Source organism: Felis catus, chromosome B1 (genome assembly GCF_018350175.1).
Source record: "Felis catus isolate Fca126 chromosome B1, F.catus_Fca126_mat1.0, whole genome shotgun sequence".
Lineage (NCBI taxonomy): Eukaryota > Metazoa > Chordata > Mammalia > Carnivora > Felidae > Felis > Felis catus.
Genome location: NC_058371.1, coordinates 161,455,069 through 161,481,277, shown reverse-complemented (window position 1 = coordinate 161,481,277; position 26,209 = coordinate 161,455,069). Strand labels below are relative to the sequence as shown.

The 26,209-nt window shown below is 44.9% G+C and overlaps 1 long non-coding RNA gene across 2 annotated transcripts; it reads left to right on the top strand.

Moving 5' to 3' along the window:
- LOC109499164 lies at positions 1-26,209 on the top strand. Of its 2 annotated transcripts, none has more exons than XR_002156340.3 (3): positions 1-1,644; positions 7,068-7,195; positions 25,830-26,209. It is a non-coding gene; the product is annotated as an uncharacterized LOC109499164 (long non-coding RNA). The 2 variants fall into 2 exon arrangements; XR_006597093.1 differs by lacking the exon at positions 1-1,644 and adding an exon at positions 6,447-6,706.

The following is a 26,209-nucleotide window of genomic DNA, read 5'->3' as shown; positions in this document are numbered from 1 at the left end:
TGAAGAGCCTTTGCGAGGTGACTTAAACAACTTAGCAAATTTAGTAAAGTCTGAAAGTCGTTATCCGGCCAACTAGTGGTCATCAGATTTGAGTCTCTGGTTTCCCCCTACCTTCTCCCTGGTAATTTTAGTAACATTAGTTGTCCACATCTAAGTGGAATCTGGTGAAAAAGAAAAGCTCTGAGAAAAGGAAAATACACTAGTCGAATGAAAGGCATTATTAGGACTGAAACTGAAAACTTCAGAACCAGGAATATTTGGCACTGACTTACTGACTATGCCATCCTGGGCATGTCACTTAACCTCTGAGTTTTTGCTTCATCATCTGTCAAATGAAAAAAACTACAATAGTAACTACGTGAGAGGGCTGCTGTGAGGGTTAAAAAAAAATAATGCATGTAAAACATTTAACAGAGTGCCTATAATAAGCACTCAACAAACATCCAAAGAATTTCTGCTACACAGACTCATTGAATCCTCGCCATAACCCCGTTGAATTAAGAGGGCATTTGCTGTTACCTTACTCTGTGGCCCGAGATAGAGCTGTAGTTTAACACAGAACCATTTGGAGAAAAGAAGAGTTACTTACATGATCTAAATAAATGATTTACTCTGGAGGCCCTGTGATTCCATTATTAGAGATTTCTTCCTTTGCATTCATCTCTGGTTTTCAATGTGACTAATAACTCGTGAGCGGTAGCATATTAAGAGTTTACGGTTTATGGGGCACCTGGGTGGCTCAGTAGGTTAAACATTTGACTCTTGGTTTCAGCTCAGGTCACGCTCTCACAGTTTGTGGGACTGAGCCCCACATCGGGCTCCACACTGACAGCGCGACGCCTGCTTGGGATTCTCTTTCCCTTCCGCTCTGCCCCTCCCGCGCTTGTGCTCTCTTCCGTTTTCTCAAAATAAACGAAAAACCTTAAAAACATAGAGCTTATGGTTTTACCGGGGAGGGCAGTGATGTGGGATGCTCACCACAATCCATAATCCATAACTAGATTATAGTCACCTTGTTTTGCTTCCACTGTATTTATTTTTTATAGTTAATTTCGACTAACGACAAGGATACTGGTTGTTTATTTACAGTGATAACATACCACCTCTTTTAAAATAAAGATACTTGAGTTTTAAGAATTGATTGGCTTAAAGAAGGGCACGACGTTTAAAAAATGCAGTTGGTGAATGGATATGGCAAAAATCATGGTGGTCATGTCCCAATGGCTGCAGGTTGGAAATTGCTACGTGAGAGGGTAAAACACATACTTGTGGAACTGTCTCATGAGGCCTTCTCTGCTGTGGCCTCTGCCTAAGTTTCCAGTGTCTTTCCTTAACATTCCCTGTCCTCTAGTCACATGGAAGTACTTGTTCTTTCCTCTTTGGGGGCTTTATATATTTATCTATCTCTATAGAAGTTCATTTCATGCATTGGAATTCTCTTCCCTTTTCACTTCCTTGAAAACTGAATTTCCTCAAATCCGCTCCGGAAAACCTTTCCAGACGCCACTTGTGACCATGCCCCTGAGCCATTCTCACCATGCTAAGCAGAGTGGAGATTTCATCTATTCATGCTTCTTATCCAGAGGACAACCCCAGAGGATGACACCTTCCAGGGACCCTGCTCTGTGTGTGCTTCTAAATAAGGTATAGTCTTCATTCGACAACTTCAAGTGCAGTCGTTTTAAATATTTATATCAGGCTTGAAATTGTGTTATTCAAGTATTTTGTATCTTTTCCAAATTGTGTACTCTTAATCCACTAGTATATAAAAATCTACAACTATTACGGTAAATTTGTAAATTTCTCTTTATAATGCAACCTGTTTGATTTCTATGTTTTCATAGCATGTTATTCAGTGCCTACAAATTCACAATTATGGCATCTTTTGGGTTGGTTATGACTGTGTCCTGTATTCATCAGTAGCTAGATGTTGAATCAAGGGCAGAATTTGATTCAAAGTAATACTCTAAAAGGGGTTCAGAGAGGCCTGTGATCATAGGAGAAAGAGAATACATCTGATGGTGGCAGGACTCTTTCCCCTTTAGAAGTTATAGGTCAGAGGCAAGGGCCACCCAGCCTTCCAAAGGCTTATGGAGATGAAGAACCTGTAAAAAAAAAAAAAAAAAAAAAAAAAGTATTGGCTTCCCAGTATATAAAGAAAAACTGTAAAACCAAAATTAATCAGTATTTATTCTTTAATAACAGTAAGATTTAATATTCCTAAATTTTATTAAAGATCAAAACTATCTTTAACTTTTCTCACCTTTGCAGAATTCCTAAGGATAAATAATGATTTGCCATAAAATAACAGCCAGTTAATTATAAATTAAAGTTTTTAAAATAATGAATAATATGATAAGCAAGTTATATTTCTTTATTTATTTAAGTTTATTTTGTTTAAAAAAAAATTTTTTTAACGTTTATTTATTTTTGAGACAGAGAGAGACAGAGCATGAACGGGGAGGGTCAGGGAGAGGGAGACACAGAATCCGAAACAGGCTCCAGGCTCTGAGCTGTCAGCACAGAGCCCGACGCGGGGCTCGAACTCACGGACTGCGAGATCATGACCTGAGCCGAAGTCGGACGCTTAACCGACCGAGCCACCCAGGCGCCCCTCTTAAAGTTTATTTTGAAAGAGAGAGAGAATGTGTGCATGGGCACGTGAGCAGGGGAGGGGCAGAGAGAAAGGGAGAGAGAGAGAGAGAGAAAATCCCAAGCAGGCTGAGCACTGTCAGCACAGAGTCCATTGTGGGACTTGATCTCACGAACCATGAGATCATGACCTGAGCCAAGATCAAGAGTTGGCCGCTTAACTGACTGAGCCACCCGGGTGCCCCAAGCAAAGTTATATTTTTAAGTTTTACAGAAAAAATAATTGTGCTTAATGTGCATTTTATGATCTTTGATGTGAAAGGAAGTGGAAAGGTATGTGGGACTAGGAGAGTCTTAAAATGGCTCAAGAGGGTCTTAGAGATGTCCTGAAGGAGAGCCATTTAAGTGGGACCCTGAAGAATGAGTCAGTTTTGCACCAAAGCAGTGGAAGAGGAAGAAGGCATTTTGCGCAGAGATAACAACAACAGTGCAGAGGCCAAAATGGACACACAGATTTGGAGGACGGAGAGGAGCTAGGTTGGGAAGGGGGGATGCGGGCTGAAACCCGCAAACCTTGAGAGTCCTTGAATGCCTTGGCTGGAGATTGAAAATTCACTTTTTGAAATGTGAGCCACAGAGGACAGCTCCAGAGTTTGAAAACGCCTCCCAGGGTCATTACTCACTAGAAACACGCTCTAAGGTTTCTCTTCCCGAAGTGAATTTGTTTTCATTTCGGTCTGGGCCATCTGGCTTCCGACAGGGCACACAGTAGTGAGAAATAAAAGAGGCCAGGAGGCCAGAATATGCTCCCTGCCCTCTTGCCTGCCCAGGCTGCCCCCTCCACCCTGTACATCCATCCATTAACACACAATTAATCCCCTGGCTTTTTCAAAGGTGGGACCTCCCAGCCTCTCCCGCCCCTTGGCAATTAAATCCCTGCCAGTTAGGAGGCCAGAGAGAACAGGTGTGTTTCACACTCGGGTTCACTTTCCTGGAAGGTGCCAGACGGGCAGCCCCAAAGACCACAGACCTCTTTGTTCATTTAACAGCATCAGTTGGTAGCCAGACAGTCTCCGCCTGTTGTAGCCTCAGGTATGACTAGGGAGGGCAGGGAAGCCTCGCTGCTCTTGCTAATTCCTCTACTTCAAGGCTTGGCGTATTGACAGGAGCCCCTGCCTGGGAAGGTGGCATCTTGAGGGCCTTGCTCTGCCCTAGGAACCCATCCATTCGTTCTTTCACTCATGCATTCAATTCATTCAGTCAGTCAGACAACAGCATTCGCTGAGCCAGGACGAGCCAGCCTCTGTGCTCTACCGTGTGAGAGATTCAGCGTCAGTAAGAAACAGTCTGGCCGCTTAGGAGATCACAGTCTGGTAAGGAGACGCAGACACAATTGAATACGACACAGGAAGTGTAGCGGTAAAGACATGTATGTGCAGCTTATGTATCTATTGGTTGGTATATAGATTGTAAACTCAGATGTATATAGTGCTTTTTTGTGCGTTGAGTCCCGTTAAAAACCCTGGACAAGTATTAACTCATTTAATCCACATAAAAACCCTAGTTGGCGACGAGGTATTACCATTACCCTGATTTTCCAAATGGGGAAATAGAGGTATTCACAGCCAGGGTAACTTGCCCAAGTTTAGCCAACCAGTAGGTCAGGGAACTGGGATTTGAAGCCAGACTGTTTATTTATTTTCTGTTTTTTCTTTTTAATGTTTTTATTTATTTTTGCGACAGAGAGAGACAGAGCATGAGCAGGGGAGGGGAAGAGAGAGAGGGAGACACAGAATCGGAAGCAGGCTCCAGGCTCTGAGCCGTCAGCACACAGTCCGACGCAGGGCTCAAACCCATGAACCGTGAGATCATGACCTGAGCCGAAGTCAGACGCTTAACCGACTGAGCCACCCAGGCGCCCCTGAAGCCAGACGGTTTAGCCCCCAAGCCCATGATCCTGACCATTCTTCTGTGCTGCGGAGACCGGGAAAAGTGACTCCAAAAGTGGAAATGGCATGCTGGTCGGTAACAACAGCAACAGTTAACAGTGCCGGGTTTCGTGCGAAGGGATTGATGGAGATCGTCTCACCTCATTCTCAGAATTCTAGAAACCATTGTTTCAACCCATTTTACAGATCGCGAGAGTGAGGCTTGGGCAGGGTCAGAAACCCGCCCATGGTTCAGAGCTACGAAGTGATAGCATTGAGCTTTGGGTCAGGCAACCTGACTCCAATCTCCGGTCCTAAGTGGCCTGGAGGCTGGCGAGAGACACATCGGGTGGCAGAGGCTTCTTGGAGCCCCTCACATGTAGAAAAGAGTCTGTCTCTGTTTTCCCAGTGCTTTGTACTCGGTGAGCTCTAGCCCCAGATCCCCCCTGTGTTCATTCCCCAAAGTGAAAGCACACACAGGTTCCGGGGATTTCTGGAGTTTGAACAGAAAGGGGCTCATGGACATTAATTCTGTGGAGCCCAGACCTCAGGTAGCCCCTCGTGTCCCTTAGCCCAACCCCAGATGGTCACCATTCACCAAAAGTAAACCAAAGGCCCAAGTCAGGGCTGTCTTGGCTGTAGGAGTAAGTGGGGGCTGAGATCCAACTTGGCTCTCACGGAGGCTCAGTGCATCAGCTTATGGGAGGAGAAGCCTCCTCGTAATCTTCTGTCCTTGAAGGGGTATGGTTTTCTAACCCACGCAAAGACACCATGCGGCCTGTAGGACCAGGATTTGACCAAAAGCTGCTCTAGGGAGTTGAGATACTAAGCCAAAGTTTTCTGACAACTTCTCTGGCCTTGGTTGACCTCCTCCTCCAAGCCAGCTAATCCCAGCTTCATTACTGGTTTGGATTTCCTTGTTCATCTGGCAGGAGAGCAATGGCCTGAACAAAGAGGAGTGGCTGAGCTCTGAGAAAGGAGACTTTGTCGGGAGTCATCCTTGGTAGACATCCGCGGGGTGAGCACAGCACCCCCGAGGAAGGGTAAATTAGGGGGACCACAATAAAGCGGGGAGGATTCTTTGGAAGAGGTGAAGGGGACAAAGATCTAGGGGGCGGCAATCAAGTCTCCCCATGATTCTCTGAGGTTGTGAGCAGAAAAAGAAAAAGATTGTAAAAGCAGTAGAGTATTGTAGAGTAATGACAGCTCTCAACCCTCTCAGAACCTGTCTTAGGATGCAGGGATACGAGAGGCTGGGGGCTTCTAAACCACATTGATTTCACCCAGTCTGGAGGCTGGGAAGTCCAAGATCAAGGCACTGGCAGATTCGGTGTCTGGTGGGAGGCTGATTCATGGCTAATAAAGAGCTATCCTCTCTCTGTATCCTCACGTGGCAGAAGGGAACAAGAGAGACCTCCCTAGAGCCCCTTTGGTAAAAGCACTAATCCCATCCATGCAAGAAGGCTTGACCTAATCACCCCCATGACCTAATCACCTCCAAAGGGCGCCATCTCCTAATACCATCACGTTGGAGATTAGGCTCTAACGTACGAATTTCTGTGGAATCGGGGCACACATGTATTCAGTCTATAGCAGACCCAAAGTCTGTGTTAACACAGATATCATAGAACTCCTCCTTTATGATCTTGAAGTGAAATGTGTGGCTCGTATAACCACCTGAACACATATTTTTTAAAAAATCAATATAATACCCTGACTTTATTTTTTTTCAACGTTTTTTGTTTTGTTTTGTTTTGTTTTATTTTTGGGACAGAGAGAGACAGAGCATGAACGAGGGAGGGGCAGAGAGAGAGGGAGACACAGAATCGGAAACAGGCTCCAGGCTCCGAGCCATCAGCCCAGAGCCCGACGCAGGGCTCGAACTCACGGACCGCGAGATCGTGACCTGGCTGAAGTCCGACGCCTAACCGACTGCTCCACCCAGGCACCCCTACCCTGACTTTAATGTAAAAGAGAGGAATAAAAGGAAAGTAATTTATAATAAAGGAACATATGCTTCAGTCCACACATGCTTAGGCACAACCACACTAAGACGTAATGAAATCAGCAGGTGCTTTTATCTTGACACAGAAGTGCTATGAATGCAGGATCACAAATGCTGACGAATTGAGCTGAGCTGTGTTTTGGCAACTTGTATACCATTGGTGACATCGCTTTTGAAAACGGTGAGCAATTTGTGTCAAAGTTCCTCATCAGTCAAAATACAGTCAGTCACCCCTCGGGGCGCCTGGGTGGCTCAGTTGGTTAAGCTTCTGACTTCGGCTCAGGTCATGATCTCATGGTTCATGGGTTGGAGCCCCACATCCGGCTCTGCTGACAGCTCGGAGCCTGGAGCCTGCTTTGGATTCTGTGTCTCGCTCTCTCTCTGCTCCTCCCCTGCTTGCACTCTCTCTCTCTCTCTTTCAAAAATAAATAAAGATTAAAAAAAACTAAAATATACAATCACCCCATGCCTCACGTGATCTTTACATTCCTAGAACAATGAACATAGATTCAAATGATACCCAAATCTCTCTGTGTTTCCAGGTGCAACCAAGTTTGTTTGGGGATTCAGAAGTAGAGAGATGTTTGCTACCTTCTCCTTGTCCGGAGTGAGATAGTGTGGAACTGTCCCATGCATCCATCGCCTCCCTCCATCATTAGGACAGCTAAAGGTGCTTCACATGTGTCCAAATCTTTCCTAGGGCTGGTACTACCCTTGCGCTAAAACAACGCTCCAGAGTTTACTTGGAGACCGAACAAAACTTCCAGGAGACCCATCTCCATGTTCTCACTTACTCATTCAACAAACATTTACAAAATGTTTGTTTTGAGTAACAAAGCTATCCACTTATTTAGCAAATATTTACTGAGTGTGTGCTAAGAGCTAGGGGATGTCTCAATATGTAGAAGGCTTGTTCCTTCTTCTCAAGGGCCTTGTAGTCTACTATGCAAGATAAGTTCAAATATAACCATAACATTAGTACATAGTAAGAAATACGATCTTTGGTCATGACTCACACTTCCCCCTTCCCCTTCTGGCACAGTTCCTAAAAATCCTTGGAATCTCTGAAGTGATAGTGTCTTTTTGTATGCTAACGATTGACAGGTGGCTGGGGGAGCCCAGACAGCCTTAGGGTACAGGCTGGTCTCTGGGAGAAGGCACAGCTGGTGAGAAGGTTGGGACTTTCAGACCCACCCTCAACCTCTGCAGAGGGGAAAAGGGCTGGAGATTGAGTTCCATCACCAAAGGCCAGTGATTTGATCAATCGGTTCTATGTAAAGGAACCTCCATAAAAACCGCGAACAGTGGGATTCAGAGAGCTTCTGGGTTGGTGGCCACGTGGAGGTGCTCTGTGGGTGGTGCACCCAGAGAAGGCACGGAGGTTCTGTGGCCCTCCCCCACACCTTGCCATAGGTATCCCTCCCATCTGGTTGTTCCCGAGTCATAGGAGACACGGGTAATCTAGTAAGTAAATTGGTCCTCTCGAGCTCTGTGAGCTATTTTAGCAAATTATCAAACCGAACGAGGAGGTCAAGGGAACCCTGGATTTACAGCCAGTCCGTCAGAAGCATAGGTGACAATCTGGACTTGAAGTTGATGTTAGGAGTCTTGTGGGAGGGACTGAGTCCTCGGCCTGTGGGATCTGCACCATCCGGGCAGTTAGTACCGGTTAATCCTAGGACATCCGTTCAGCGTCCTCCAAGAACTGGAGAAAAAACCCACACATGTGGCGTCTGAAGTGGTGTGAGGAGGGATGTGGAGGGGAAATAGTAGTTTAATTGAACATTAAAATAATAAATTACCGTAGGGACGCCTGGGTGGCTCAGTGGGTTAAGCGTCCGACTTCTGCTCAGGTCACCATCTCGTGGTTCATGAGTTGGAGCCCCGCTTTGGGCTCTGTGCTGACAGCCCGGAGCCTGGAGCCTGCTTTGGCTTCTGTCTCCCTCTCTCTTTGTCCCTCCCCTGCGTGTGCTCTGTGTCTCTATCTCTCAAAGATGAATAAACATTCAAAAAAAATTACAAATAAATAAGTTACTGTAAAAACTTAAAAAATGAAAAAGCACCCGATAAATTGACAAAGATGTGCTTGATGGATACTTGCCGTTGTACCGCATTAAAAAAAAACCAAAACATTGAGGCCCTGGCTTCCAAATGCCAGGGCTCCCCGAGTCTCCCAGCATGTCACAAGGAACGAGACTTCCGGTACTTTATCACACAGGCAACACACCCATGCATACACTCACATATCTTTCATAGGCTGGAAGGTTTCCACAGCTTCATGTCTGAGGAAGTTAAAACCAAAACTTCTTGGGGCGCTTGGGTGGCTCAGTCGGTTGAGCTTCCGACTTCGGCTCAGGTCACGATCTCACGGTCCGTGAGTTCCAGCCCCGCGTCGGACTGTGTGCTGACAGCTCGGAGCCTGGAGCCTGTTTCAGATTCTGTGTCTCCCTCTCTCTCGGACCCTCCCCGACTCAGGCTCTGTCTCTCTCTGTCTCAAAAATAAATAAACATTAAAAAATTAAAAAAATTAAAAAAAAACAAAACTTCTGGGGTCAAGAGGAGGAAAACTGTTCCGCCTTACATCTTGGGAAGCCTGGGACGGGAAGACGGTAGGGAAGGAATGTGGATTAATAGCAGAATAGAAGCTTCATTCCCCCCCCCCCCCCCCGAAGAAAGCCCTCCCAGGCGTCCTGTCCACTCCCAGCTAGAGCTGACCGCTCTTCCTTCTGGACACAGTTCTCAGAGCGGTGCCTACATACTTTCTTACACTTGTTTTTTCAAACGTCTGGCTCCTCCTACCAAATCATGAGGCATTTGGAAGCTCTGTTTGGGTGGGGTTTTTTTCTCAATGCTTATTTATTTATTTTTGAGAGAGAGAGAGAGTGTGTGTGTGTGTGCGCACACAGGGGAGGGGCAGAGAGAGGGTGAGAGAGAGAGAGAACATCCAGCAGGCTCCACGATGTCAGCACAGAGGCCGATACAGGAATTGATCTCATGAATGATGAGATCATGACCTGAGCCGAAATCAAGAGTCAGACGCTTAAACGACTGAGCCACCCGGGCATCCTTATTTACTATTATTATTATTATCTTAACTCAACCTGGTTGAGGACTTTCAAGGGTGCAGCAGGCATTCGACAAGTTTTTGTTCGATGAATGGAAGGAAGGAATGGAGAGAGGGAAGGCAGGCAGGAAGGGAGGAGAGAGACAGATCGAATACTTTTCTCCATAGCTTTTCTGCCCCATTCCCCTTAGATAGCATAACATGGCGAAAAGAGGGGTCCTACCAGCAGCAGCCTGCCTAATGAGCTCAGAGGCAAGAGGAAGGAGGAAAGGACGATAGATGGATGATAGATAGATGATCGCTAGCTAGATAGCTAGCTGGCTAGCTAGCTAGATGATAGATAGCCATTCACTAGCTCCTATTGTTTGAGTTCTCTCAACAGTCAACAAAACCTCTCATTCCACAATCAGAAGAGTTTAAAATGCAAATATCTGAACAAAAAAAACCCACAGGCTGACTTGACAGAATTTTAGGCCAAGTATAAATGATGATAGCACATTTTTTTTTTTTTTGGAAGATTTATGGAACAGTCTATCTGGTGGGAGAGGATGCTTCAGAAGAAACAAGTATCGTTCAAAAAGGGACCCGAGCCCCCTGAGCCGAACCCCACCACGAGCGTCTCCTCTGTGCGCATGGGTGCCGGCGGCCAGCACGGCTGGTCACGCCGCGCCACCCGAAGGGCCCCTGCGCCGTGCCCAGCCCTGCAAGCTTCTGCTCCCTGCAGATAATAAACTGTTCGTGAGACATTTTTAAGCAGTTGCTTAAAAAGACAGCGTCGCGTGACCCTGGGAAGGCTGCAGAAACCCCAGCATGGAGGAATCTTGAGATAAGCTTCCCATTTTACTGGGCACTGCTCAAGCGATTCCTAGAATACTGTGTTTGAGCCCTGTAATTAAACAGGGAAGAGGAGGACTGGGAGAGGTCCCGAGAAGAATTGTGAGAGGATATTAAAGGGTTGGAAACAATCCAGCGTAGGACAAAAAGGTAGAAAGAACTGGGATTATTTCAACTGAGGGACAGGAGGTCAGGGAGCAGAATAACAATAACCCTGAAATGCACGCATTCTGATGTCAGGGGACGGGGCTAATTCCTCTCTGACATAACAACCACTGGGGCCTGGCTGCTCCCTCTGCAAGGACTTGTTAGCACATGAGAGACAGAATTCGGCCAAACAAAAGAGCTGAGTGGTCAGGCCGCCATGACATGCCCGGCTGGCCCGGGTCTTGGTCCTGTCCCCATTGTAGGGCTGTAGGGACCCAGGGGAAGCATGAAGCCTGGGAGGGGGTACGATTCTTTCCAGACAGTGGAAACCCTCAGTACTATTACTGAAACCCTTAGTGTGAGGCTAGCCAGTGTCCCCCACCAGGTTTATTTACCCATTTAACAAAAATTTATTATTTTTCCCATTGTAAAAGTAATGCACACTCTTGAAGGAAACAGGCTGCTTCCTAAATAAGCAGACCTTCAGAGTTGCCAGTGGATGGAGAACTCGTGCGTGTGTGTGTGTGGCATGTGGAGGAGGTGGGGACAGTAGGGGGTAGGACGGTAATGAGGACATCAAAATGAGGCTTTACCAGGATCTTGGGATAATCAGGAAACTTGACTGTGAAACAACACAGTCCAGGTTTACAAGGCATAGTTTCTTGCTCTTCAGCCTGGAGACCCCCTTGCCTGGGTCCCACCACAACTATCCGGAGTAAGGAAGTCTGGAAGCCCCTGTAATAACATGGAACCTCCATCCTATTGGGTGGCGTTGAACGGTGAATCTCAGGATGGGAGTCAGTCACCCAGTTCTCTTCACTGAAACTCCCACCATTTCCAACTGCAGAGAACCTGGAACCAATTCTGTTTGGAAAGTGGGCACATATCAAAACCACTGAGGAATAAGTGTAGGAAGCGGGGAACCCCCTCTAGTCTACCACACAGAGCCATTCAAAATAGCATATTTCTTTATGGTGTTTTTTCTAGATTTTGACTCTGTTTTACAGTCCTTAATTTGACGACATACAACTTTTGTCACCTGTGTTAGTTAAGTGACTCAAAATGGTATGTAGAGTATGAAACCTCTTTTTATAAATATGTATGTATATGCATACTTACTTTATTTTTTTTTAACGTTTATTTATTTTTGAGACAGAGAGAGACAGAGCATGAACGGGGGAGGGGCAGAGAGAGAGGGAGACACAGAATCCGAAACAGGCTCCAGGCTCTGAGCAGTCAGCACAGAGCCCGACACGGGGCTCGAACTCACGGACCGCAAGATCGTGACCTGAGCCGAAGTCGGACGCTTAACCGACTGAGCCACCCAGGCGCCCCAATGCACACTTACTTTAAAAAGACTAGGGGAACTTGGGGCACCTGGGTGGCTCAGTCAGTTAAGTGACTCTTGGTTTCGGCTCAGATCATGATCTCACAGTTCGTAGGTTTGAGCACACATCGGGCTCCACGCTGCAGAGCCTGCTTGGGATTCTCTGTCTCCGTCTCTCTCTGGCCCTCCTCTGCACTCTCTCTCTTTCTCTCTCTCTCATTCTCAAAATAAACCAATAAAATTTTTTAAAAAATTTTTTTAGAGACTAAGGAAATTCAGCCAAAATATAACTATGATCATCTATAGATGTGGGATTATAAACTTTTACTATTGATGTTATTATGGGCATCCTCCACAATTAATGGGGTTCGCTTTTATCAAAAGAAGAAATACATTATGGCATAATTATAAGAAAAAAATTTCTACCATTATGAACTCTGTGACCACACCGTTTCTAATGGCCATTTGTCAGGGATCTGGTTGATATTTCATTTAATTATTCCTCCCCACGTTGCCGAAGTGAGGTCATCTCAAATAAAAGGAAATATTCTCCATAGGACCATTTCCTTAAGGTAGATTCCCAGAGGTGAAGCTCCCAGTTTAAATGGTATGAATGTAACTAAATTCCTGGCAAATTTTTGACAGCCTGCTCTCTCTGGTGACAAGCAGGCTCTGGTTCTGATGTGTCCGTCTTTAGCTCTCCTATTTCTATCTCTCTCTCTCTGTCTCTTTTTTTTTTTTATTTCCTGCTGGATTTCGGACTCACATGCTTTCATTGTCCCCATCCTCCTGCAGTATTGATCACTGTGGCCTTCCCTGTCCCATTTCTCTTCCTATTTCCCCTGCAGATGCCTGAAGGCACCCGGTGTTAGGATTTTTCCAGAGGCATGCTGCCTTCCAGCTCCTGCCAATGAGATGACACTATTATTAGCTTTTAGACCTCCATTTCTGTCTTCTTGAAATTTAGGACACAAGAAAGCAGTAACAAGCATGCTAAGTGTCAGGACCGTGGCATCTGCCCTGAGGGGCTGTCACAAACAATAAATGCTCACTCTGCCAACACCATGACTAGCCTTAAAAAAATTAATAAAACCTAAGGTCATTTACACACTTTTGATGATATTTCTTTGATGCTGTGAATACAGCATATTGTTTTCCATCCCTATCCAGACAGGCAGCCATAAAAGATGGTGGGTTATTTTTAAGTTTCTCCCTTGCATGTGATTTACAGACTCCTTACACCCTATTATAGATGTAAGGACTCTACCTCTTGCCTTCACTGATTGCCTGAAAACATTAGCCAAACGGTTCCGCTATGAATGTGAGCATTAGGGCCCTGACTCCAACAGATTTCTCACTCCTGAAAGTTCCTGATCTAGGCCAGGGGGTCTCTGGCCTTTTTAGAGTTGTGCTGTTGTTCATTTCACGTAATAACCCCGATGCTTTGCATTTCCCATCTTTATCTCACAAGCTATGCGTGGCTTTACTACCTCCTTCATATTCATAGAATCTCAGAACTCTAAAAGGCTTTCTCGAAATTAAGGCGAGAGGCACCTGGGTAGCTCAATCTGTCTGACTCTTGATTTCGGCTCAGGTCACCATCTCGTGGTTTATGAGATCGAGCCCCACGTTGGGCTCTTTGCTGACCGTGCAGAGCCTGCTGGGGATTCTCTCTCTCTGTCAAAATAAATAAATAAATAAATAAATAAATAAATAAATCTAAAAAAATAAAAATGAACATTGAGGTGACATGACATGAGGTGTTAATTTCACATAACATGAAATTAACCATCTTAACTTTTTTTTAATGTTTATTTTTGAGAAAGAGAGTGCAAGTGGGGGAGGGGCAGAGAAAGGGAGACAGAATCTGAAGCAGGCTCCAGGCTCGGAGCTGTCAGCACAGAGCCGGACGGGGGGCTCAAACTCACAGATCATGAGATCATGACCTGAGCTGAAGTTGGGCACTTAACTGACTGAGCCACCCAGGCGCCCTGAAATTAGCATCTTTAAAATGGACAATTCAGTGGCATTTAGTACATTCATAACCTGCTACCCCATCACCCCAAAAGGAAATCCCATACTCATTACACAGTTATTCTGCCTCCTCCCCCAAGCTCCTGGCAACTACCAGTCTGTTTTCTGTCACCGTGAATGTGCCTATTCTGGGCATTTTATACAAATGGAATCACATAATATGTGGCCTTTTGTGCCATGTTTCTTTCACTTGACATAATGTCTTCAAGGCTTATCCATGTCGTAGAATCTATCAGTACTTCCTTCCTTTTTACAGCTGAATAATATTCCGTTGTGTACGTATACCATAATTTGTTTATCCATTATATTCCACTGTATGCACTTACCCTCCTTTGTGGTTATGGGATGGATATCCCTTGAGAGACATTTGGGTTGCTCCCATGTTTTGGCTGTTGCGAATAATGGTTTTTTTTTTTTAATTTTTTTTTAACATTTTATTTATTTTTGAGACAGGGAGAGACAGAGCATGAACAGGGGAGGGTCAGAGAGAGGGAGACACAGAATCTGAAACAGGCTCCAGGCTCTGAGCTGTCAGCACAGAGCCCGACGCGGGGCTCGAACTCACGGACCGCGAGATCGTGACCTGAGCCGAAGTCGGCCGCTTAACCGACTGAGCCACCCAGGCGCCCCGCGAATAATGTTTTATGAACATACCTGTGTACGTATATGTGAGTACCTGTTTTCCATTCTTTTGGCTGTATACCTAGGAGTGGAGTTGCTATATCATCTGATAAGTCTGTACCTTTCCGAGGAACTGCCAGTTCACATTCCTACCAGCAAATGGTCAAGGGTTCCCATTTCTCCACATTCTCACTAACTCTTGCTTTTTTTTATTATTACGGCCATCCTCGTAGGCGTGAAGTGGTATCTCAGTGCCGTTTTGATTTGCGTTTTCTCGATGACGAACCATATTGAGCATTTTTTGGTGTGTTGATTGGCCAACGTGTACCTTCTTTAGAGAAGTGGCTGGCTGAGTCTTTTGCCCGTTCTGGAATTGGATTGTTTGTTTATTTGTTGTTGACTTCTAATAATTTTTTACATATTCTGGATGCTCAACTTTTATCACATATGTGATTGGTAAATACTGTCTCCCATTCTGTGTCCTCCCGCTCGCTTGGTAATGCCCTTTGATGAACAGAAGTTTAATGAAGTCCAATTTATTCTGTTGTTGCTTATGCTTTTGGCGACAGACCTTAAAAACCATTGCCAAATCCAAGGTCATGAACACTTATTATGTTTTACCTCTCACGTTTAGATGGTTGATCCATGTTGAGTAAACTTTGTTTTTAAGGGTTTGTTTTTAAATAATCTTGGGGCGCCTGGGTGGCTCAGTCGGTTAAGCCTCCGACTTCGGCTCAGGTCGTGATCTTGCGGTCCGTGAATTCAAGCCCTGCGTCGGGCTCTGTGCTGACAGCTCAGAGCCTGGAGCCTGTTTTGGATTCTGTGTCTCCCTCTCTCTGACCCTCCCCCGTTCATGCTCTGTCTCTCTCTGTCTCAAAAATAAATAAAAGTTAAAAAAAAAATTTAAATAATCTCTACACCAACATGGGGCTCGAACCCACAACCCCAAGATCAAGAGTCACGTGTTCTACTGACTGAGCCGGCCAGGGTGCCACAGTTTGAGTAAATTTTTATATGTGATCTCACACAGAGGCTCCAACTTCATTCTTTTGCATATCAAGAATCTTTTAAGGCATTTGATCCAAATACTGCATTTCACAAACAAGGCTTGGGGGGGGTGAAGGAACAAAACAAGTTTGTGATAGAAACAAGACCAGGGCTCCCAAAGCCTGACCCCAGCCTACCACATCACACTTACTCTTTGACTGCTTTTACTCTTCACGTTTGTTGCAGGATTCTTAACCTCCATAGATTCTTAACCTCAATACCGGGGGTTCGTTGTCTCGCCCCTTCGAAGAATTGAAGAGGTAGACACAAAATAAAATGAGCAGCAGGCAAAAGTTTATTCGAATGTAAGACAGAAGGTAGCAATAGTATGGACCTCTCTTTATACAGAGAGGGGGCATTTGAAGGTGAATGGCCCCCGGACTCTAGGCAAGGGACTTTGTGCTGTAGGGTTTTGGTCGCCTGTGGGTCATACGTTTTAGGGTCTGTTACTTGTTTTTAGTCAGGGCTTTTGTCAACTTCCTGAGGGAAACCTGAGGGGGAGTTGGAGGGGTCTGTTACATTTTTAAGACCTAACTTAGACCCAAGGGAGTTGGCTGTGGTCAGACACTCCCGGCATTGTCCCAAAATATGTGTTTTTCCCCATTCAGGAACCTCGGGGCCTAACCTGTCCCTCTCTGCCTGTTTTATCCTGTCTTTTCCTGACACACTTTTACTCTCCTTACTGCTCTCACTGCCCTGGACCAGAGGCCCTTGCCGTGTTCACAGAGCAAAGAGTAGTGACCATGGGATCTTGGGAGCAATCTCTCAAGTTAGATTTCCTGAGCATGAAAATGTGAAACGCTTCTAAAGGTAATTTTTAAAAATTGTTTAAAGTTTACTTATTGAGAGAGAGAGAGAGAGAGAGAGAGAGAGAGCAAGAGAGAGATGGCACAACTGTGATAAGGGCAGAGAGAGAGGGAGAGAGAATTCCAAGCAGGCTCCACACTGTCGGCACGGAGACCGGCAGAGATCGAAGCTACAAACTGTGAGATCATGACCTGAGCCCAAATCAAGAGTCGGATGCTTAACTGACTGAGCCACCCAGGTGCCTCTAAAGGTAATTTTATAGAGGGAATGTTCAGATAAGCATATCCACTTTGTGGTATCTGAGTCTAAATATTAATTTTTTGGAGGTGTCCTATGTGAACCAACTTTTAATGTTGTATAGTCCTGAATCAAACGGCAGAGAGCTTACCGTTTCTGTGATTCGTCTTGAGCAGAGGCGAATTAAATTGTCCCTGAGAAAGTTCTCATGGAGACTGGGACACGTGCGGCTAAAGAAAAGATATTGGAGAAAATGCAGATTCTTTTGACAAGGAAAGACCCACGGGACCTTTCCAGCAGCCATGTCTTGGGCCCCAGTTACAATCCTCTTGGCCCATATTTTATTCCGGCCGTTGTTGAGCTAAACTGCTTCCCACAGGGGTAAGCTGGCAACGCTTTGCCTCAACTGTGCTAGGTACACCTGCTTTCTGTCCTGAGACATTGCCGGTACCGGTACGGGAGGTCTGCAAGCATCTACTCGGCATTCTAGATGCACAAATCTGCAAGTGCAAGAAAATCAATACCCCAAGGGGCAATCACTGCCCAAAGGAGTGGTTGGGGAGGGATGCAGAGCCGAGAGATAGATGCGCCCCTTTCTATCCCTACAAACCTGAGGTATATTGTACGTGGCTCTTTAGAGGGTCTCGGCGGGACTCAGGTCCAGCCCCCCACGGTAATGTCCAGCTCAGTAACACATCTTTGTGCTGTCTTTCCTCTCACTCTGATACCATTTCCAGCCCCCCACTCCTATTCCCGAGATCATTTCCCAAAACAAACTCTCTGCAGGAGAGCCTTTGTCTCAGGCTTTGCTTTCTGAGGGGAATCCAGGGTAAGACACGCCTCAGGCTAGGCCTTGTCTGTATCCCCATTTTACAGATGAGAAGCAAGTTCAGAGAGTTTAGAAAACTTCTCTCGGGCACATAGCTGGTAAATGACAAAGCAAAGAATGATGTCCACCCGATTTCAGAGCCCGAGCGACTAACATCACACTCTAATCTCTCCAGTTACGATGGAGCTAAGTGTCTGCACACCCGTCTCAAGTTCAAAGCCTTCTCTTGTGCCCAGCTCCCCCAGCCTCCTCTACCTTCTGCAGGGTGTAATTCCCAAACTTCAGAAGGATCAAACTCAAATGCCGCCTGTGGCTGCCTGTAACATTGATAATGGCTGACATATATCAAGCGCTTCCTGTGGGCCAAGCCACTGCTCTAAGTATCTTAGTTGCTCCAGCTCACAGAATTCTCGCTAGAACCCCCTGAAGTAGGCACTGCTGTTTTCCCAGCTTACCAGCGAGGAAATTTAGACACATGGTAGGTACCTTTGCAAAGACACAGGCTTTAAAGAAATGGAGCCAGTCTTAAGAGGTAGGCAGTATGACTCTAGAGCTAGTACTCTTGGCTCTGGCCTCCAGGAAAATGCAAATGAGCGAAGCAGGCAGACTGAACTACAACAGGGCACGGCGGGTACTGTGGCGAACTGGGGAGCTCGTACAACGAAGAAGAACAAGAAGAACGAACTGGGGAGCACATACAACGAAGAAGGACAAGAAGAACAGGAATGAGAAGAACGGGAAGGAGGAGGGGTGAGGGGACAATAAGTGACTGGGCTGCAGGAGAAGGTTGCCGAGGGGCTAATTCAGTCTTCTGCTTTTGCAAGGAATCCCCACAGTTAGCTTTTATATAAAGTCTGCTAATTTAAGACTGTTGACTAATTCATATTTAAATTACTCTGTGCAAATTAAACCAAACAGGTATATTCATCAGATTGAGCCCTCTGGCTACTGGGATGGGAACTCTGCTTAGCTATTTGGGTTTTTTGTTTTGTTTTCGTTTTGCGGTTTTGTTTTGTTGTTGTTTGTTTTGAAAGAGGCACAGCAGGTTCCGCACTGTGGTCGCAGAGCCCGATGAGGGGCTCAAACCCACGAATTCCTGAGACCGTAACCTGGGCTGAAACCAAGAGTCAAATGCTTAACCTACCGAACCACCCGGGTGCCCCTCTGCTTAGCTATTTGGAATGTAGTACTCTCAGTTTCATCTTTTCACAAAATATAATATCATTGTCACAAAGGACTGGCATTGGAGCCTCTAACTTTTGGAAAAGATGAGACTAGTCGAGAAGAGTGATCTAGTGGGATCACTTTAATTGTCATAAGCCACCTGGGGCAATCACTTCTAATATAAGCAGCCAACCGGATATCGTATTTTGATGGAATATTTGGTCACAGAGATTGATACTGGCGTATGAACCCGTAACCTCTTAGTAATAATGGAATAAGGATGAAGTATTCTACACTGGTTCTAAATCTAGTCTTTACATTGTGCAACTGGACCGAACATTGTGTATTTTATAATATGATATTTCATTCTGATTGAAAACAGTGATACATAATGTTCATTTTAGAAAAGGTGAAAAATACTGGGCCACCTGGATGGCTCAGTCAGTCGACTGTGCGACTCTTCATCTTGGGGTTGTGAGTTCAAACCCCACGTTTGGTGTAAAGCTTACTTTAAAAAAGTAAATTGAAAAAAGGGGCAGTACCTGGGCGGCTTAGTCCATTGAGCGTCCAGCTCTTGGTTTCCACTCAGGTCATGATCTCACAGTACATGGGTTCGAGCCTGCGTTGGGCTCTATGCTGACAGAGCCAGAAAGGAGCCTGCTTGAAATTCTCTCTCTCTCTCTCTCTCTCTCTCTCTCTCTCTCTCTCTTTCTCTACCACTCCCCCCAGTTTCTCTCAAAATACATAAATAAGCTCAAAAACAAAGAAAAAAATGTGAAAAATCCAAAAATACCAAAAAAGTTAAGAACATAATAATCATTCATAAACTTCCTGCTCAGAGATAATATCAACATTTGAATATGTTTTCTCCCAGTCTTTTTTTTCTAGACATGGAATAGTATTTATAGATAGGTCTCAAAGGAATTTGAGGTCTTTAAAGAATTTGATTATAGTGTGATATAGATTCAAATGGCAGAGGTTCAATTCTGCCTGGCTCAAAGCCATTTAAAGCGATTTTCATGTTTTCACATTAGTACTGCATAAGCATTTTCAGATGTTTGATTGAAGTGGCATTTCCTGCCCCCCGGCCCCCATCTCTCCCCTTGCTTTCAGTTTTCTGACTTTGCTTTTTTAAGCATTACTTTAATTTCTTCATACGTATTTTTAAATTAAGGGGCACCTGGGTGGCTCAGTCGGTTGGGCATCCGACTTCAGCTCAGGTCATGATCTCATGGTTTGTGGGTTCGAGCCCCGCGTCGGGCTCTGTGCTGACAGCTCGGAGCCTGGAGCCTGCTTCAGATTCTGTGTCTCCCTTTCTCTCTGCCCCTCCCCCATTCGCGCTTGGTCTATCAAAAATAAATGAACATTAAAAAAAATTTTAATTAAAATAAATTTTGTGAGCTTCTCTTGAGAACTTCTTGACAACTGTAAGTTATACTTGTGGTTATGCAAGATAAAAGCAATCCAGAAAGGATCCAAGGCTGAGAATCCCTCCTGTGGGACATAATAAAAGTTTTTCAGTGAAGACTTCTTTTCCAGAGCATGAAAGCACTTCCAGAGAGTTAACCATTTTGGGGAGCTCTGCTAATCCTCTCAGGCCACCTGAATATTGTAAGTATTAACGAGGCAATAACTAACTTACCAAATAAGACCTCAGCAGCCTCAAGGTCCACACAGCCCTGTAGTAAATGCTGATTTTGTTACACTCCAATCCAGTTCCCTCTTTGTCCTCTCTAACAGGACTCTAATTTCTGATCAGCTGTCTGCCCCGATCCTATTTATTCTGAGCCAATGTCTGTTGACTGGGTCCAGGGTGTGAGTCCTATAGTGCCCGATCAGAAGCAAGAGAAAGCTTCTTCGACTTTCATCCTTGGTGCACCCAAACAAGGGGACAAGTGCTCCAGATTGTCACCAGCAACGAAATGGCAACCAGGAGCGAAATTGCCTTAGGCTAAAGCTAAATCTGTAGACAGCAGAGTGAAAGCATGAACGTATGGAGTCCGGTGTCTTGAGATTCCACTGAGCCTCAGAATATACTGCGTCTGAGGCCTGTGCAACTATGGACTCATTCCTGCAGGATGAGTCCCTTTCTTATTGTTTTAGTCAGTTTCGCATCAATACTTCCTGTTACTTGCAGCCAACAGCAGCCTAATTGGTACACACGCTACAGAGTTCAGCTTCTTTCCGAACTTCAAGATGCTGAAACTGGGGGCTCCTGGCTGGCTCAGTCAGTTAAGCTCCCAACTCTTAATTTCAGCTCAGGGCACGATCTCATGGTTTGTGGGATCAAGCCCCGCATCGGGACACTGATAGTACAAAGCCTGCTTGGGAATCTCTCCTCTCACTCTGCCCTCCCCTGCTCGCGCTCATTCTCTCTCTCTCTCTCTCTCTCTCTCAAAATAAATAAATAAACATTTAAAAAATGCCAAAACTGGCTTTATAGTCTCCAGAATGTAAATGGACTGAAACTGTCCTATAGCTTTGCTATTGGCATAAAAAAAAAAAAAAAAGCAATTTATGATAAACAGCATAGTAGCCATTTTTTCGTTTTGAGAAATTCACCACCAATAAATAGGGGGAGTTTTACCTATGTAAATCATAGCTCGATAAACCCGGCTTTGAAAAATGAAATAAATTTTAAATATTACCACCACCAACAAAAAATGTCTGTGAAGCAGTTAGGATTGTGTTTAACTACTCAATAGCATCAGGTCCTTCCTCTTTCACTTCTGCCCTCCTTAATATGCTTGATTCAGCCTCTGGGGCCTTTACTCCCAAAGGCAAGGGAAATTAAGCCAATGAGAAGAAGGATGGCTTTCCTGTAGGCAAGAGGGGTGTCAACCACAATCAGTCTTGAGTTGGTTGGGCATTCATTCCAGTTTCTTACATTTTCCGTGTGTACATCTCCAGTAACATTGCATATACTATGACTGTTACTGCCATCATGCAAAAAACTCAGAACACATTAGAGAAATTAAGGAAACCAAGGGTATTTGGGTGGTTCAGTCGGTTGAGTGTCCGACTTTGGCTCAGGTCATGACCTTGCAGTTCGTGAGTTCGAGCCCCACATTGGGCTCGCTGCTGTCAGCCTGTCAGGGTAGAGCCCACTTCAGATCCCCTGTCTCCCTCTCTCTGCCCCTCCCCTGTTTGTACGTTCCCCCAAAATAAGTAAATATTGAAAAAAACAAACAAACAGAAATTAAGGGACGCCTGGGTGGCTCAGTCAGTTAAGCGTTCGACTTCAGCTCAGGTCATGATCTCGCGGTTCGTGAGTTTGAGCCCCGCATGAGGCACTGTGCTGACGCTCAGAGCCTGGAGCCTGTTCCGGATTCTGTGTCTCCCTCTCTCTCTGACCCTCCCCTGTTTATGCTCTGTCTCTCTCTGTCTCAAAAATACATAAACGTTAAAAAAATGAAAAAATAAAAAAAAACAAGATCCTGGTGGCTCAGTCGGTTAAGCGGCTAACTTCGGCTCAGGTCATGATCTCACGGTTTGTGAGTTTGAGCCCCGCATCGGGCTCTGCACTGACAACTCAGAGCCTGGAGCCTGCTTCAGATTCTGTGTCTCCCTCTCTCCTTGCCTCTCCCCTGCTTATGCTCTGTGTCTGTCTCTCATAAATGAATAAACAGTAAACAATTTAAAAAAAAATTCAGGAAGTAAAGCACTTAAAAGGGGAATGGTTTAAAATCATGGAATCTCAGAAAACCTCATCAGCTTTTTTGTTCCATACTGAAGAATTGACACACACCAAGCTTAGAGTCACCTAATATCCTGGGATCTTCTAAAATGAAAATTGCTATTAATTCACGATTCCCTTCAAGTCTTTGCTTAACCATTTCAAAGTTTCAACCCACCCTTTGATAAGATTCATTAGTTAATGAGTTAATTAGCATTTGTAACCCCCCAAATTCCCAGAGCACAAACAAAATATTTATTTAGACTAGTTATATAAATTAAGAATAAACCTGCAAGCAACATGGGCAAAAATCAAAAATATGATGCTGAGTGCAAGAAGTCTAACACAGAGGGGTGCTTGGGTGGCTCCGTCGGTTAAGCGTCCAGCTCTTGGTTTTGGACCAGGTCACGATCTCACGGTTCGTGGGTTCAAGCCCCACACTGGGCTCTGTGCTGACGGCACAGACCCTGTTTGGAATTCTGTCTCCCTCTCTCTCTGCCCCTCCCCTGCTCACTCTCTCTCTCTCTCTCTCTCTCACACACACACACACACACACACACAAATAAATAAATAAATATTAATTTTTTTTAAAAAAAAAGGAAGTCTAACACAGTGTACCCTGTGTGGATTCCAATCTTTGACATCTAAGAATGGACAAACGTCCGTCATTTATGATGATAGTCATCAGAAGAGGTGTGGGGTAGAAGAGACTGAGTGCAAAGGAGCAAAGCACTGTCTGGGGAGATGGAAATATTCTGTTTTTCATTTTGGGTGGTGTAGACAGTCATCAAAAGTCATTGAACTGAACACTTGATATTTTTCCATCTTAACTGAGTTCCTTATAGTTCAGTGAAGACCATTAAAAATAAAGATTAAATTTGCACACTGAGAAACTACCTAAACGGTCATCAAGAGGTGATTGGTACAAAGAAACGGCACAAATGATGGTAGGACCCACGCAGCTGTAAAGAAGAACGAGGCAGGCCTATCTCTACTGAAACAAGACGATCTCAAAGACAATTCTTTCTTTTAAAGTTTATTTATTTATTTTGAGAGAGAGAGAGAGAGAAAAGGGGAGGGGAAGAGAAACAAGGAGAGAGAGAATTCCAAGCAGGCTCTGTGCTGTTAGGGCGGAGCCCAGCATAGGGCTCGAACTCACAAACCATGAGGTCGTGACCTGCGCTGAAATCAAGAGTCGATCTTGTTTTTAAATTTTTTTTTTCAACGTTTATTTATTTTTGGGACAGAGAGAGAGAGCATGAACAGGGGAGGGGTAGAGAGAGAGGAAGACACAGAATCGGAAGCAGGCTCCAGGCTCTGAGCCATCAGCCCAGAGCCTGATGCGGGGCTCGAACTCACGGACCGCGAGATCGTGTCCTGGCTGAAGTCGGACGCTTAACCGACTGCGCCACCCAGGCGCCCCAAGAGTCGATCTTTTAACCAACTGAGCCACTCAGACGCCCCTCCAAGGTAAGTCTTTAAGTTAAAAAAGTAAGGTCTAGGCAAGTATGTAGAATCCGCTGTCACTCGTGGATGTTTGTATCTGTACAGAACTACTCTGGATGGACACGCAAGGCGCTGGGTGAGTGTGGTTATCTCTGGGGATAGAGGCGACAGAAGTGATGGAATGAAAGAGGGTGGAGGAAGACTAAATTTTCGCTGTATTTCAACATGACTTTATTATTTTGCGGTACAGTCCAGTTCTAATTATAAGAGCTTAAATTATTAATACGGACGATTGTTAGATGTTACTGTAACCGCGGCAACCAGCTACAAAGCACATATACTGGAATTGTCTCTCAGGTGGAGTTCGTGTCAGCCCTGCCATTGAAAGTTTGATTACTACTATGTCCAGAGCTGGAGGAAGTTTTTCTTCCCCGTTCGATATGTGGTATAATTACAATTTCATGTAAAAGTTCCACGAAGGGTCTCTTGATAAACCCTCCTGGTTTATTTTCTGGGGTGAACAGTTGACCTTCACTGTTGCTATTGGATCAAGATATGTCTTCACAAGGACTTATTTCACTGTATATTTCTGAACCATTACAATACGTTACCATGTGCGTATGATCTACTTAAATAAATTGAATTAAAAAGAGTAAAGATACAGAGGAAGGGCTAAGAAGAGGCAAAAATGATTTGCAGTAATTAAGGTAATCCAGACACTAACATGGAGTGAATTTATCCGCCTTGCCTGTCAATCAATCTTCCCTAAGACAGGCATATCACGGATCTGGCTTCGCCTCTCAGTTGGCACTTACTGTATCGTCCTTGAGATCTTGACTAACCTTCTCTGTACATATGGTTTATCATCATGGCTAGATTGTAAGTGACCTAGTCTTTTTTTTTATTTTTTTAATGCTTATTTTTGAAGGAGAGAGAGAGACAGAGAATGAGTGGGGGAGGGGCAGAGAGAGAGGGAGACAGAGAATCAGAAACAGGTTCCAGGCTCTGAGCTGTCAGCACAGAGCCCGACGCGGGGCTCGAACTCACGGACCGCGAGATCATGACCTGAGCCGAAGTTGGATGCTTAACCGACTGAGCCACCCAGGCACCACCCCATAAGTGACCTAGTCTTATACTTTGGTGGGGGGGGGGGGGGGGAGAACCTACACATTCTCCACAAACTAGAAAAAAATAATTTATCTAGCTAGTTGGAAGCTAGATAAATGTTCCATCACTAAAGTCAGTAGGTAATAGTGTGAAGGTTCTGTGTACCTTAATACCTAAGATCATTGTTAATTATCACATGAGACGATGGTTAACCCCAAAGAGGTTCTGACCACTTGAGACTATTTTTGTAGCTTTTGCTTTCATATTTCAATAGTAGACTGATACAATATCCAAGATTTGTAAGTAAAATATGCATAAATCAAATCCTCCTTTAAGTGTTCCAAGGGCTCGTTATTTAAAATGTTGTACCTCGCTGCCTTTTGTTATGGATATAATACTCCCACCAGTACAATTGCAATAGCTTTGTGATATGAATAATGGTAGTATGATTAATCTGTTTCCTAAATTCAAAAGTCCAGATCATACAGTTCCTAAAGCAAGCCTCGGCTGTGCTTGGATTAACACCAAAATGCCTTTTTTTTTTTTTTCTGGGTCATACACTTAAACCCTAACTTACTCTCCCTTTTTATTTTTATTATTGGATGAGTGTGAATGCAATTACTAAAGGAGAAAGGAGACGGGATTATAAAAGACAAAGGCATAATCCTAGAATATTGGAAAAACGGAGACCCAGGAGCTGTGCCTAACAATGAGGGGAGGAGCAAGGCAGTCCCTGGGAGAACAGAAGTCACTTACCCGGGAAGGGTGGGGGAGGCAAGGGCTCCGGGTGCTCCCCGCCTCTGGGGAAGGGAGGCCAAGGAAAGAACAAAACTAAACAAGCTCTTGAATCTAAAGCAGGTTGAAATCCGAGAAAACGGTGAGGAGACGTTTAAGAGCTGGGCTAGGTCAGGGCTGAGCTGATTGTTCATCCCTGATTTTGGTTTTGATTTTTTTTTTTCCTTAGGGCAGGATTCTTTGCTTGTTTCTTGTTTGTTCACTGCACATGTACATTGGAGAATTGGTCTGAAGCACCGGGACAAGCCATTACGTCGACCCCTGTCACTGCTTATGAGAAAGTAGCTTCCTCAGGATGTCTCCCGTCTCCACCTTGCAAAGCTAGCTCTCCGGCACTAACGCAGGACCAGGAGGTGGGAGAGGGACAGCAGCCACTACTATTTGCCTGGTTCATTGTCTCCATCCGCCTGTCCGGAATGTGAGCTCCGGGTAGGGCAGCATAGTCATCTCTTTTGGACACTACATATATCGCCAGCACCTAGGACAGCGCCTGGTACATTGTGGACACTCGATAAGTCTTTGTTGAATAAATGAACAAATTGGTTGTGA